General features: G+C 36.8%; 1 protein-coding gene across 1 annotated transcript in view; it reads left to right on the forward strand.

Moving 5' to 3' along the window:
* LOC136034490 (frizzled-2-like) overlaps positions 1-13,244 on the forward strand; it is a 75,209-nt gene that overhangs the window by 44,201 nt on the left and 17,764 nt on the right. The gene's annotated exons all lie outside the window — the stretch shown is intronic.

Genomic DNA, 13,244 nt, shown 5'->3' on the forward strand with positions numbered 1-13,244 from the left:
CATTTTCTTTTTTTTGGCTAAAAGTTTTTATGGTTTATTTTCTCGTCGTAAAAAAAGCTCCTATTTTTCGAAGTGCTTCTTATTTCGGACTCTTATGTAGCTCTGACATCTTCAGGCCTCTCCAGGATCCATGCAGTTCTTGGTGCGAAGAGAATTAGATTTAAAAACAATTGAAATATTTTGGATCCAGTATTTAACGAAGTATAATTCGCTTTAAAGCCTCTGGGAAGAACGGAGAGGCTAACAATTGTGTTGAATCATTCTTTAATCGGTATTTGAAGAGTTCTCAGGAAACAAAAGGTCGTAAAATAATAGGAGTCCATCAATATGCTGAGTGGATTTGGAATTTTGTAATTCTCTCCCAACTTCCTTTTGAAAATTGGTTCCAGTCTTTCAAAAAGATGTTGTAATTAGAAACATTCTGTAACCAGATGTGTTTTATAGCCGAGAGATGTAGGCATGCTTGCGGGCAGTAATATAACTGATATCGGGTACCATGTATGAAGACGAGGTCTCTGGGAAATGGGATTTGGTCGAAAAGCTTCTAAAGACGATCCCGGAAGGGATTGTGAAAGATGTTTGTTATATATGACTTTCTAGAAATGCAATTCTTCATGTAATATGGATTAAAACTATTTTTAGGGATTAAGAACAAAAAGTTTTTTTTTCTACCAAACCTCATATTGGTAACGTCAAAAACGTCAAAAACGTCAAACGATTACGTTTTACGCACACACTAGCACATAAACAAACAGATAAACAATACCAAATAAACACAAAGTAGAAAGAATTGAGATTTTTTTTTCGAAGACAGTGGAATACAATTCAGTGAATATTTCGGCCCTATGTCCAAGGGCCGTTTTCAGGCCAATACTTTACTGAAAAAGACAAAACAATATAGAAGTTTTGGTACAGTAAAAGCAAACCGATTAAGGACATATTTTACAGAACAAAAGTAAGGCATTTTAGGATTGTTGCTTTTTTTCATTTCATTTGAAAAGGATATTCACGGCCATTTAAAAAAGAAAATACAATGTAAATATTCCGGTCAAGACCTCCGCAAGTCCAGAAGCTAGAATAAAAAGATAAACCTTAGAAATTAAAATAAAAACGACCTCTTCTCAAGCAACGATGGGTTACATCGTATCATCCTTTTGCGCTGGGTACGATTATCTTCGTTTTTATGGCCCTTGGTATTAACCAAGTGACATATAGCAATCGCAAATTCTGTCGGTCCCGGTTTTGCTACTTTCGGCACTTCCAGGTAAGCTAGGACGATGAAATTTGGCAGGCGTATCAGGGACCGGACCAGAATAAATTAGAAATAGTCGTTTTCCCGATTTGACCATCTGGGGGGCAAGTGGGGGGCCAGTTAATTCGAAAAAATAGAAAAAATGAAGTATTTTAACTTACAGCCGGTTGATCAGATCTTAATGAAATTTGATGTTTGGAAGGATATCGTGTCTCAGAGCTCTTATTTTAAATCCCGGCTGGATCTGGTGACATTGGGGGGAGTTGGGATGGGGGAACCTAAAATCTTGGAAAACATTTAGAGTGGAGGGATCGGGATGAAACTTGGTGGGAAAAATAAGCACAAATCCTAGCTACATGATTGACATAACCGGAACGGATCCGCTTTCTTTGGGGTAGTTGGGGGGAGGGTTAATTCTGAAAAATTAGAAAAAATGAGGTATTTTTAACTTACGAACGGGTGATTGGATCTCAATGATCTGCTCTCTTTGGTGGAGTTGGGGGGGGGGGGGTAATTCGGAAAAATTAGGTATTTGTAACTTACGAACGGGTGATCAGATCTTAATCACATTTAATATTTAGAAGGAACTTGTGCTTTAAAGCTTTTATTTTAAATTCCTACCAGATCCTGTGACATTGGGGGTATTTGGAGGAGGAAACCGGAATTCTTGGAAAACGTGAAAACTGGGGTATTTTTATCTTACGAATAGGTGTTCGGATCTTAATGAAACTTGATATACAGAAGGATCTTAGGTCTCAGATCCTCCGTTTTCGATTTGAATGGGATCCGGGGACATAGGGGGCTGGAGGAGGGAAACAGAAATCTTGGAAAACGCTTAGAGTGGAGAGATCGGGATGAGACTTGATGGGAAGAATAATCACAAGTTTTAGATACGTGATTGACATAATTAGAACGGATCCGTTCTCTTCGGAGGAGCTGGGGGGGTGTTAATTTGGAAAAATTAGAAAAATTGAGGTATTTTTAACGTAAGAACGGGTGACCGGATCTTTATTAAATTTGACATTTAGAAGGAATTCATGTCTCAGAGCTCATATCAAATCCCGACCAGATCTGTTGTCATTAGGGGGAGTTGGAGGGGGAAATCGGAAATCTTGGAAAACGCTTAGAGTGGAGGAATCGGGATGAAGCTTGGTGGATAGAATAAGCAAATTTCGTAGATACGTGATTGACGTAACCGTACTGGATTCGCTCTCTTTGGGGGAGTTGGGGGGAGGGGTTCAGTTCTTTGGCGAGTTTGGTGCTTCTGGACGTGCTAGGACGATGAAAATCGGTAGGCGTGTCAGGGAGCTGCACAAATTGACTTGATAAAGTCGTTTTCCAGATTCGACCATACGGGGGGGGGGCCTAAGGGAGAGGAAAAATAAGAAAAAATGAGGTAATTATAACTTACGAGTGGGATATCGAATCTTAATGAATTTTGATGTTTAGAAGGACATCTTGACTCAGAGCTCTTATTTTAAATCCCGACCGGCCTTAAGCCTCTGATTTTCCTTTTAAAACAATCTCTTGATTCTTAAAATTTTGTTAGAGCTCATACCATATGAGTTCTTGGCTCTTCTGGCCTCGTCACAAGTGCCATATGAGCTCTTAGCTCTTGTTCTTCTTTATGTTTTCTCGTTTTGTCATGCATAGCCAGTACTTGGATCCATATTACACTGGATTTTCACAGAAGGAACGAATTCAAAAGCCACTTCAAATAGCCTCAAAAATTATTTAGCTATCTGACATGCTTTACCATTGACTAACAATCCTTTTTTCTAGATTGGATACATGGGTCCTATTTGGAGTAAAGTCATGGTTACTTGCGGTGGGGATCCTTATTTTAGAAGGGGAGCTGCCGATAATGTTCGGCTTGAGAATATTATAGAAAAGTAAATTGTGCTCAAGTCAAAGAGGGATCAAGCCCTGTATCTGCCAGCGGTTTCTAGCCTGATCAGACTTTAAGTCTTGCCCAAAGCGGCGTTACTGGTTGTAGATTAAGTAAAAAGAAAAAAAAAAGTTTTTTTTAACAGAAAGTAAGGAGCGGCATTAAAACTTAAAACGAACAGAAATTACTTCGCATATGAAAGGGGCCGCTTCCTCATCAACGCCCAGCTCTTTACGCTAAAGTTTGACTCTTTTCCTTAACTCTACTTTTTAAAATAGTAAAAAACTTTCTTGACTCTCTCACTCTTATTTTCACCCCTACCCTCATCCTTTAGCACTGGAGGGGGGTAGGGGGCGATGAGAACATGAGATTGTCAATTTTTCACTATGTAAAAAAAAACAATAATAATGTGACCTTTGCAGAAAGACCTTTCGTTCAGTTTTTTTTTGTAGAAGGAGGAACTTTCACAAAAAAAATGTCGTAAGTAGACTCGAGAGGAGAAGGTAGGGTTTGAAAAATAAAATAAAAACGCAACAAATATTCGTATTTTTGTCAAGAATTTGTGGGTTAGAGAAAATGTTCAAGGGGGGAGAGTCAAACTCTGTATATAAGGTCTTCTCAAATCTTGTGGACTAATTCGTTCCTTGATTCACAGAAAGGAGGGGTATTGACAGTAATACTGACATTGAGAATAATGTGACTGATGTTCTTCGAAGAATGACTAAATTCCTCTCAATAACATTCAATTTAATACGAAATCCAAAATCAGAATACGAATTGCTCGTTCCAATTTTTAGTGTGAAAAATTCATGGAAATCAAATGCTGTCTGGTAAGAGAATGGTCGTCGGAGTCCATAAGAAATATGGAGATATTGTGAATTACATTTGGTGTTTCTAAATTGAACCTTTCCCAGAAAAAAGTTGAACCCAGATCAAACTAAAATAAACTTACTTTTCATTTATTTGTCAAAAATGTTGGCTGTGTCCCACACCACACATGAAAACTAAATATGCTTGGCATGAGCAAGTGTCATACTTTAACACACGAATTCCTACTGAACTTCTGAGAAAGACTTGAGGATGACTTTGTCCTTATTGTTTGAGTAATATTTTTGATATCCTATAATCCAATCTGATATCAGTAGTGATGCATTTTTGGATCCCGTGAGACACATAACGGTTATAATATTGGAGCTACTAGTCCCCCAAGACGTTTTTACGCGCACCTAGGTCTTACGTAATGCTATAGTACAGTTGTATGTTACATAATAGGGAGTCGTTTACTTCAGGATTTCTTTGGTTATTACTCAATAGGGTATTGTGTTCCCATGTTAAGGATAACGCTTTCTCGCGTGACTTGTAGCTTAGGGCCCACCAGTCAAGTGGGGAACCCCCGCTTGTAACTGAAATTACGTAATCTTGCATGACATGTTACATTTCAAGGTCCGCTAGTTAAGTGGGAGAGCCTACGTAAGAGGGAATGTTTATTTATGTTGAGGGTGACAAAATCTGGCGTCACTCGGTAGATTTTATTGGGAATGAAGGGGGCCTTGGGGAACCCCCGCTTGTAACTGAGCACGGCACACACGTGGGTGTTCTGTAATGACGGCGCACACATGGGTGCTACGTAACGACAGCGCACATGTGGGAGTTACGTAATGACGGTGCACACGTAACTGTTACGTAATGACGATGCACATATGGGATGTTACCGAATACTTTAAGAGATTTTTTCTTCAGGATTTCATTTTTCTTCAAGGGCGTTTTTTCTTTTTTTTTTCCAGGGATCCTTTATAATCTAAAGATTTTTGCCCCCTTAGGAAACGAAAGATATTGGCAATTTTTTCGAAGATAAGGCAAATTTTCTCAGACTCATAGAACTAAACTTGATGAAACTTATATGTTTAAAATCAGCATAAAAATTCGATTTTTTATGTACTCGTCCTTTTGGTGGAAATGCAAACTGTAGGCTTGTTGCAAAATCATATATTTCAGAAGCAGGGCCGTAATCTGGATGTTTGTACGGGGGGATTTTTAGGGGGTATACAAAAAGAATTAAAAGACGCATTAAAAGCGTGTTTTCGTGTATTTTTATTACGTTTTTACGAACCGGACAAACATTTTAGGGTTTGGGGATTTCAAACCCCCTAACTCCTCTCCTGAATACGACCTTCTTCAGAGGGAACATAAACCACAGCAAAATTTGACAACTCATATCTTCACATATTTTTGTATCTTTCGCTTTAACCCTATAACCAAAGAGTATGGGTAACTTATATGGGTGAAAACTGGCGCTAGTGCATACAAGAAAACTATCAGTACCATCAAGTGTTTGACGACGCTGGGCATTTTTTCAAGCTATATAATGTATGTTTTTTTTGCCAGGAACTAAAATCAGACATTTACTGCTACCTATATTTTACCAGTCAAGTAGCTGAACTTAATTCTTCTTATCATTACACGGGAAAAAATGTCAATTGTCGTCAAGTGCTAGATGGTGTTGATATTTTTTTTAACAATAGCGTCAGTTCCCACTCTTATAAGTTACCCATACTCTTTGACTGTAACAGTCAATTCTGAGTTGTTCATAATGGCTACAAGTTCACTTAATGCCATATATCCCCTTCATAATTGAGCAATTTTCTACCTGTTTGCCCTTTCAATTGCGAAGCTAATTTTCTTCAGCCTAAACAAAGTCATTTTTCGTGAGTAAGCAGTCATAAAATTTTAGACAGGGTATTATTTGTTTGTTTTTAAGTTGTTCTGAAATTATATGTACTGCATAGTTCCTAATAATAGCCTGCATTTTGCTTAAAGCGCAATTTTCAGGTTTCACTGGGGAGATGATTAATTTTGAAAAACGACTGGTAACCTACTTATAAGCTGTTTTACTGTAGATTTCCTTTGATTTTATATATTTTTTTTCTAAAAGATAATTTCTGAGTTATGACAAAACTATGTTGTATTGTACTTTTCGTAGCTATGAACAATCCTTTTTTCATGTTGTTTTAATGGCAAAATTCTCTTAAATCATGCCAAACTCGTAAAAACTGCAATTTACAAAAAATCATCAAGTATTATTTCGATATTTTTTTTATATTTGTTTATTTCCCTCGATTAGAGAAATATATAAAATGTATAAATGAAATTGCGAAAATATTTTGACAAATAGAACAAAGCAAGGATTTACAATACACTTATAAACATAACTGAATAAAACACTTTAAATGAAAAAAATAATCAATACTAGAAAAAATAAATAATTACTAGGAGGTGTGTATTGAGGGGAGAGAGGGACTGGAGAACCTATGTTCAATTAAATAAAAAAAACTAGTTTTTTTAACTGAAAGTAAGGAGCGACATTAAAACTTAAAACGAACAGAAATTACTCCGTATATGAAATGGGTTGTCCCCTCCGCAGTCCCACGCTCTTTACGCAAAAGTTTTTAATTGTTTTAAAAAGTAGAATTGTGGCAAAGAGTCAAACTTTAGCGTAAAGAGCGAGGGACTGCGGAGGGGACAACCCATTTCATATACGGAGTAATTTCTGTTCGTTTTAAGTTTTAATGTCGCTCCTTACTTTCAGTTAAAAAAACTAGTTTTTTTATTTAATTTCTGAACGTTTTTGAATTAATGCATGTTTGATTTTGGCTCTCCGCACATAAATTATTGAAATGAAATTAGTATATTAATTTTTTTTTTTGCTAAATGGCTTTCTCTTAGTTTTGATCAGACGATTTTGAGAAATAAGGGGTGGGGAAGGAGGCCTAGCTGCCCTCCAATTTTTCGGTTACTTAAAAAGGCTACTAGAACTTTTAATATTCAACGAACGTTTTTATTAGTAAAAAATATACGTAACTTAAGAATTAACTTACGTAACAAACTTTTATATTCTTATATTTTTATTATGTGTACGAGGGGGTTTGTACCCTCGTTAATACCTCGCTCTTTACACTAAATCGTAAGTTTTGTCCCAATTCTTTAAGAATGACCCCTGAATCAAAAAGGCCGTAGAATAAATAGTTGAAATCACTAAAAATATTTTAGCATAAAGAGCGAGGTATTTATCTCCTCCTAAATACCTCGCTCTTTATGCTAAAGTATTTTTAGAACCCCTCATATGCGTAATAATCTCTGTTCGTTTTAAATTTCAATGCTATTCCTTACTTTCATTTGAAAAAACGTTTTCATGTTTATTTTTTCATTGTTTTTTTTTTTTTTTATAGTAATGCTAGAAAATCCTGCGCCCTTTTCATTGAATTTTTCTTCCCCCATGACATATTCCTCAAAGGAAAGATCCTCCCACAAAGCCCTCTCCCATCAACCCCACCCCCTAAACCAAAAAATCCCCATGAAAACGTCTGTACACTTCCCAATAACCATTACTATATGTAAACACTGGTCAAAGTTTGTAACTTGCAGCTCCTCCCTCAGGGATTGTGGGGGAGTAAGTCATTCCAAAGACATAGTTATTATGGTTTTCGACTATGCTGAACACAAATGGCTATCTTAAAACTTTAATCTTTTGACTTTTGGAAAAAATGAGCATGGGAGGGGGCCTATTTGCCCTCCAATTTTTTTGGTCACTTAAAAAGGGCACTAGAACTTTTCATTTCCGTTAGAATGAGCCCTCTCGCGGCATTCTAGGACCACTTGGTCGATAAGATGACCCCTGGGGAAAAAAAAAACAAAAAAACAAACAAACAAATAAACACGCACCCGTGATTTGTCTTCTGGCGAAAAATACAAAATTCCACATTTTTTAGATAGGAGCTTGAAATTTTTGCTATAGAGTTCTCTGATATACCGAATGCGATAGTGTGATTTTCTTTAAGATTCTATGACTTTTAGGGGATGTTTCCCCCCTTTTTTCCCAAAATAGGGCAAATTTTCTCATGCTCGTAACTTTTGATGACAAAGACTAAATTAATTGAAACTTATATATTTAGAATCAGCGTAAAAATTCGATTCTTTTGATGTACCTTTTAGCATCAAAATTCCGTTTTTTTAGAGTTTCTTTTACTATTGAGCCGGGTCGCCCTTACTACAGTTCCTTACCACGAACTGTTTGAAAAGAAAATAATTCGGTATTTCGGGGCTTCTGACATTATTACTCCTTTGCGGAAGTTAAGCTCAAAATTGAAAAAGGATTATATTTTTTCTCTGGGCCCTTTCCACCCCTTAGTTCGTTTATTTTCCCGTTAGTTTTCACCAGTTTTCGCTTTATAGTTGTGTTATCTCTTAGCAGTTCTTTCGTTAGTTGAGTTATGGTTGTGGTATATATATTTTATCGCTCGTATAGTTGTGTTATTTTCAAATTATACCCCATAATAGAGAGGCTCCGAACACCCAGCATTGTATATTAAGCTCTTAATTTGACGTTTTTTTCTAACGTGACCAGATTCGTCCTGCGCCCTTTTCATTGAATTTTTTCTCTCATGGCATATTTCTCCCAGGAAAGATCCTCCCACATAGCCCCCTCCCTCAACCCTACCCCCAAAACCAAAAAAATCCCCCTGAAAACGTCTGTACACTTCCCAATAACCATTATTATATTTAAACACTGGTTGAAGTTTGTAACTTGCAACCCCTCCCCCAGGGACTGTGGGGGAGTAAGTCATCCCCAAAAACATAGTTATTATGATTTTCGACTATGCTAAACAAAATGGCTATCTCAAAATTTTGATCCGTTGACTTTGGGAAAAAATGAGCGTGGGAGGGGGCCTAGATGCCCTCCAATTTTTTTGGTCACTTAAAAAGGGCACTAGAACTTTTCATTTCCGTTAGAATGAGCCCTCTTGCGACATTCTAGGACCACTTGGTCGACACGATGACCCCTGGAAAAAAAACAAAAAAAACAAAACAAACAAATAAACACGCACCCGTGATTTGTCTTCTGGCAAAAAATGCAAAATTCCACATTTTTGTAGATAGGAGCTTGAAACTTCTACAGTAGGGTTCTCTGATACGCTGAATCTGATGGTGTCATTTTCGTTAAGATCCTACGACTTTTAGGGGGTGTTTCCCCCTATTTTCCTAAATAAGGCAGATTTTCTCAGGCTCGTAACTTTTGATGGGTAAGACTAAACTTGATGAAACTTATATATTTAAAATCAGCATTAAAATGCGATTCTTTTGATGTAGCTATTGATATCAAAATTCAATTTTTTAGAGTTTTGAGCCTATTGAGCCGGATCGCTCCTTACTACAGTTCGTTACCACGAACTGTTTGATATGGAAAGTAACTTTAATTTTTAAGTAGAAGCTTGTATGCCTGTACAAATCCTAGTTTGTGTCTTTGTATATATTCATTAAGCTTGGTAGGCTGCAAATAGAATCTGACCGTAAGTTTTATCAGTATTTGTTACACAAACATTAAAATAAATGTATAAAAAATCTATTTGGTATAAATAGATTCCTATTACTATTACTAACAACTCACAACTGTCCCAAACCGTTTAAGACCAACACAGCTACGTACGGTCCTCCTCCGTCCCAATGTACTGAACACCTATCTCTTTACTTCCTCCGAGGAAGTTGCCATTTCCCTTAAACCTTTCCTTATGACATCCTCCCACCCCAACTGGGGACGACAGACTCTTCTTTCGACCCTAGATTGCGTTCTATAATTGGGGATAAAATGCAACCCTGCTTAACTCCTAAAGAGCTGGCTTTTTGTTGCCCTCTCTTTTCGCCCTTCATGATTACGATTTCCCCTATAGTGTATTACATTTAAGTATAGTTTTGCCAGCCCCCCCCCCCGCTAATTGTGAAGATTTTCTTCTGGAAATGGCCTGCTGTATTTTTAATAAATTTATTGATTATGTTATTTTTACAACTTGGTTTTCAAAAACATCTTTATTCATGGTGTTGGTTATTGCAAAAAAACGTAAAACTGAAAAAAAAAATTCAGTCCTCTTGATTTGAGCGAATACTTCAGGGGAAGGATCATTGCCAAAACGGGAAAAGTTGCTAGTGATTCGTTAGAATTATACTAATTTGGCAGCGCTCTTGCAGTCCGATTGAGGCAACACTCTCGGGGTACTATAAATTAGTCTTGTCTTCCCTGAACGCAATTTCAGATTTCTTGAAAAAACTTTGTAAAAGTACCGCCTTTTAATCCAATGACTTTGTTAGATTAGCCGAACATTTACGTTGTGTGTGTACTATCCTATTTTGGTACGATACAGCTTATGTACAACAATTCCCTCATTTATTTCTCTTTTTATCTTATAACATCACCGATCTCGCCTCCCGATTCCCAGGGGGTTAACTTCAGAGACAGGTCCCATAAAAGAGAAGATATATGGATGCACCTAAGTACAATGGAATCACTGCCATAGGTTCAACTTAATTCCGTTCTGTCATTTAGGTATGCAGACCCCACGCTGATCCAGGGTTACCGTCTGTGACAAATTATCCGATGGTATATAAACATGGAACGTTCTAGACAGATGTATTGTTTGAAAAGGGAGCTTGTGCCAATGGTGTGTTTAGCTGAACGCTAAACTTACTCTAAAAAACGAACTTTTTTTCACAATTATTTTAAATAAAGAGTCGTCATTACAAATCGAGATACTCGTGAATAGTAAAGAATATGGTGTGAAAGTATGGGTTCTAAAGAAAGAAGATAGTCTATACGCTTTTTCAGAGAAAGTGTTTCAGGATTGTTTCTCCGGAGTGTTTTTTTCCTGGGGAATAATTGGGCCTGAATTTGTGGAGACTTTGGACCAATCTTGGAAGACTCCTACTGCCCCTCCTTTCTGTGTTCTGGTGCTAATATCTTTTATTAACTACTACTCAAGTCGCCTGAGGCCAACACAGCTACGCACGTTGCTCCTCCATCCCAATCTATTGCAGGCCTCCTTCTTTACACCCTCCTAGGAAGTTCCCGTCTCCTTTAAATCTTTCTTTATGACGTTATCCCATTCCAACCGCGGACGCCCTAATTTCTCTGGAAAACATCAAGTAAATCTTCATGCGCTTTTCGGGCGTTCATGCTTCAGAGCCATATCTGATCACTATCATCACTGTAGCTTCCAATATTCTAATCTTGGTTTGCAGACGTATCTTCCTATTCTTCCAAACTTGTTTTAACTGTGAAAAAAACACCCTGAGCCTTGGCTATTCTACTTTTAACATTTTCACTGCTCCCACCATCTTTACTAATAATACTACCAAAGTGAGTAAAACTATCCACCTGATCAATCTTTTCGTTACCTCTTCAACCTTTTCATCTTCACTTTTTCCTAGCCTTAGTGACTTAGTCTTCTTAACATTAAGTTTTCAAACCAATTCTAGCACCCTGAACTCGGCAAACCTCTGAAAGTTCATTCATTTTTCTCACACTTTCATCTAGGATGCTTAGATCATCAGCATAATATAAGTCCAGGAGACTTTTCTTCCCCATTTGATTCCGTGGTCTAACATTGCTTTTCCTGTACTCCTCAAGACAAATTCCATCAGAATGATCTATATAGAAAGGATAGAACACAACCATGCTTAACTCCGTATGCTAAAAAAGAAGATACTTTGGCTGCATAACTGAAGGATTAAGTACGGAGTATGGAGCTTCCAACACTTTCCCAGGCCTGCACTATTTTTTTATTTTTTACGTTTTTTACACTCTTGTATCCCTTTTGGTAAAGCTACAAGAATTTGCTGAAGTGCTACTTTATAGGTACCGCATGAGGTAAAGATTTAGGAATCTTTTGTCGGAGGAATTAACCGAAGACCAGGAACAAACATACCTACAAAAAAAGTTGGAGGCTTTTTGTCAGTGAAATGTTATTTAACTGTGGCCACTGTTGTTATTGTGAATACTACACTGCTACTGAATAACGTTTTTTTTTGTTTTTTTTTTTTTTAAGTCAATTTAGACCAAAAACTAGGTACATGACACAATCTATCTTTTTTATTACTAGTTTTATAGTCATTTACACGAATGATATCTCTCTGGTGAACACTGATTGTAAACTTCATATCATTAATTTTATTTGTATGATTAATTTCACTAATCTTCATTCCTAATATGAGGGGAGAGCAGATGAGGTATAAAGCATTTATTTAAGAAAAAACTACAAAATTCGTTATTATTACACAAATATCATAATGCCACTTTTATGCCAACTCAATGATTTTTTTTTTCTTGTGAATTTTAGACTGAAAGTTGGATATATGATACAATCCATCCTTTTTTGTAATCAGTTTTATGCCCATATAAGCCTCTCTTGTGAACCCTGATAAATGAGATCATGTCATTAATTTCCTTTCTCTGATCAATGTCAGTAATTTAAATCAAATGTAGAAGGAGGGGTAGATGAAATTTAAAGGGTTTATCAAGAAACAGCTACAAAATTTGAAACTATTGCACGAATGTGTATTTTAAATCAGGAAATTTCCTATCTGTGGATTATACTGTTATGAAAAAGCAATGTAGAATTTCACACAAGTAAAATTTCAAAAATTTGTAGCACGAGGGTCCTCTGAGGTGATGGGGTGTCCATTCTATTGAGTTGATCGCGATGGTTCTATCTGAAAGTCAATACCTTTTAGTCTTCAAATTGCCTGCTCTTAGCCTTTTTGGAGATAGACTCTATGTTGCACGCCTACTTCTAATTTTGGATCACCCTTTGGTAATCTCCAGCCTTTGTTGTTGAAAAACTGCTAGACTGTAGTTTGAATATCGCTGATTTACTCCTTTTTTAAATTGACTTTTTGTAACTATATTCCCTCTATATATTAAAATGGTCCAGGTATTTCTAGATCATTACCGAGTCCTGTTTTGCATATCAGATCGTGACCTCAGTCAAGGGATTTACGATGACATTCAATGTCTCTTTCTGTCTTGTTTGCTTCGCATGCTTTACATTTATCAGAATGACAGAAAGGATTGTGCAAGACAGATGAGCTTCGTGCGAGCTGTTTTTGTCTAGCGATAAAAAAAATTCTTCGGTTTAATTTAGTTCTTTTTGCGTGCTTGGTTGTTATTTTGCACTACGCCAGCAACTTTTGGCGTCTCCGTCTTTAGTTTTTGTTTTCTTCTCTAAAGGTTTACTACGCCTGTCACATGTATATCATTCCTCTCAATTCGTTTTTTTATTA

The sequence above is a fragment of the Artemia franciscana genome, chromosome 13 (genome assembly GCF_032884065.1).
Source record: "Artemia franciscana chromosome 13, ASM3288406v1, whole genome shotgun sequence".
In the NCBI taxonomy this organism is placed as follows: Eukaryota; Metazoa; Arthropoda; class Branchiopoda; order Anostraca; family Artemiidae; genus Artemia; species Artemia franciscana.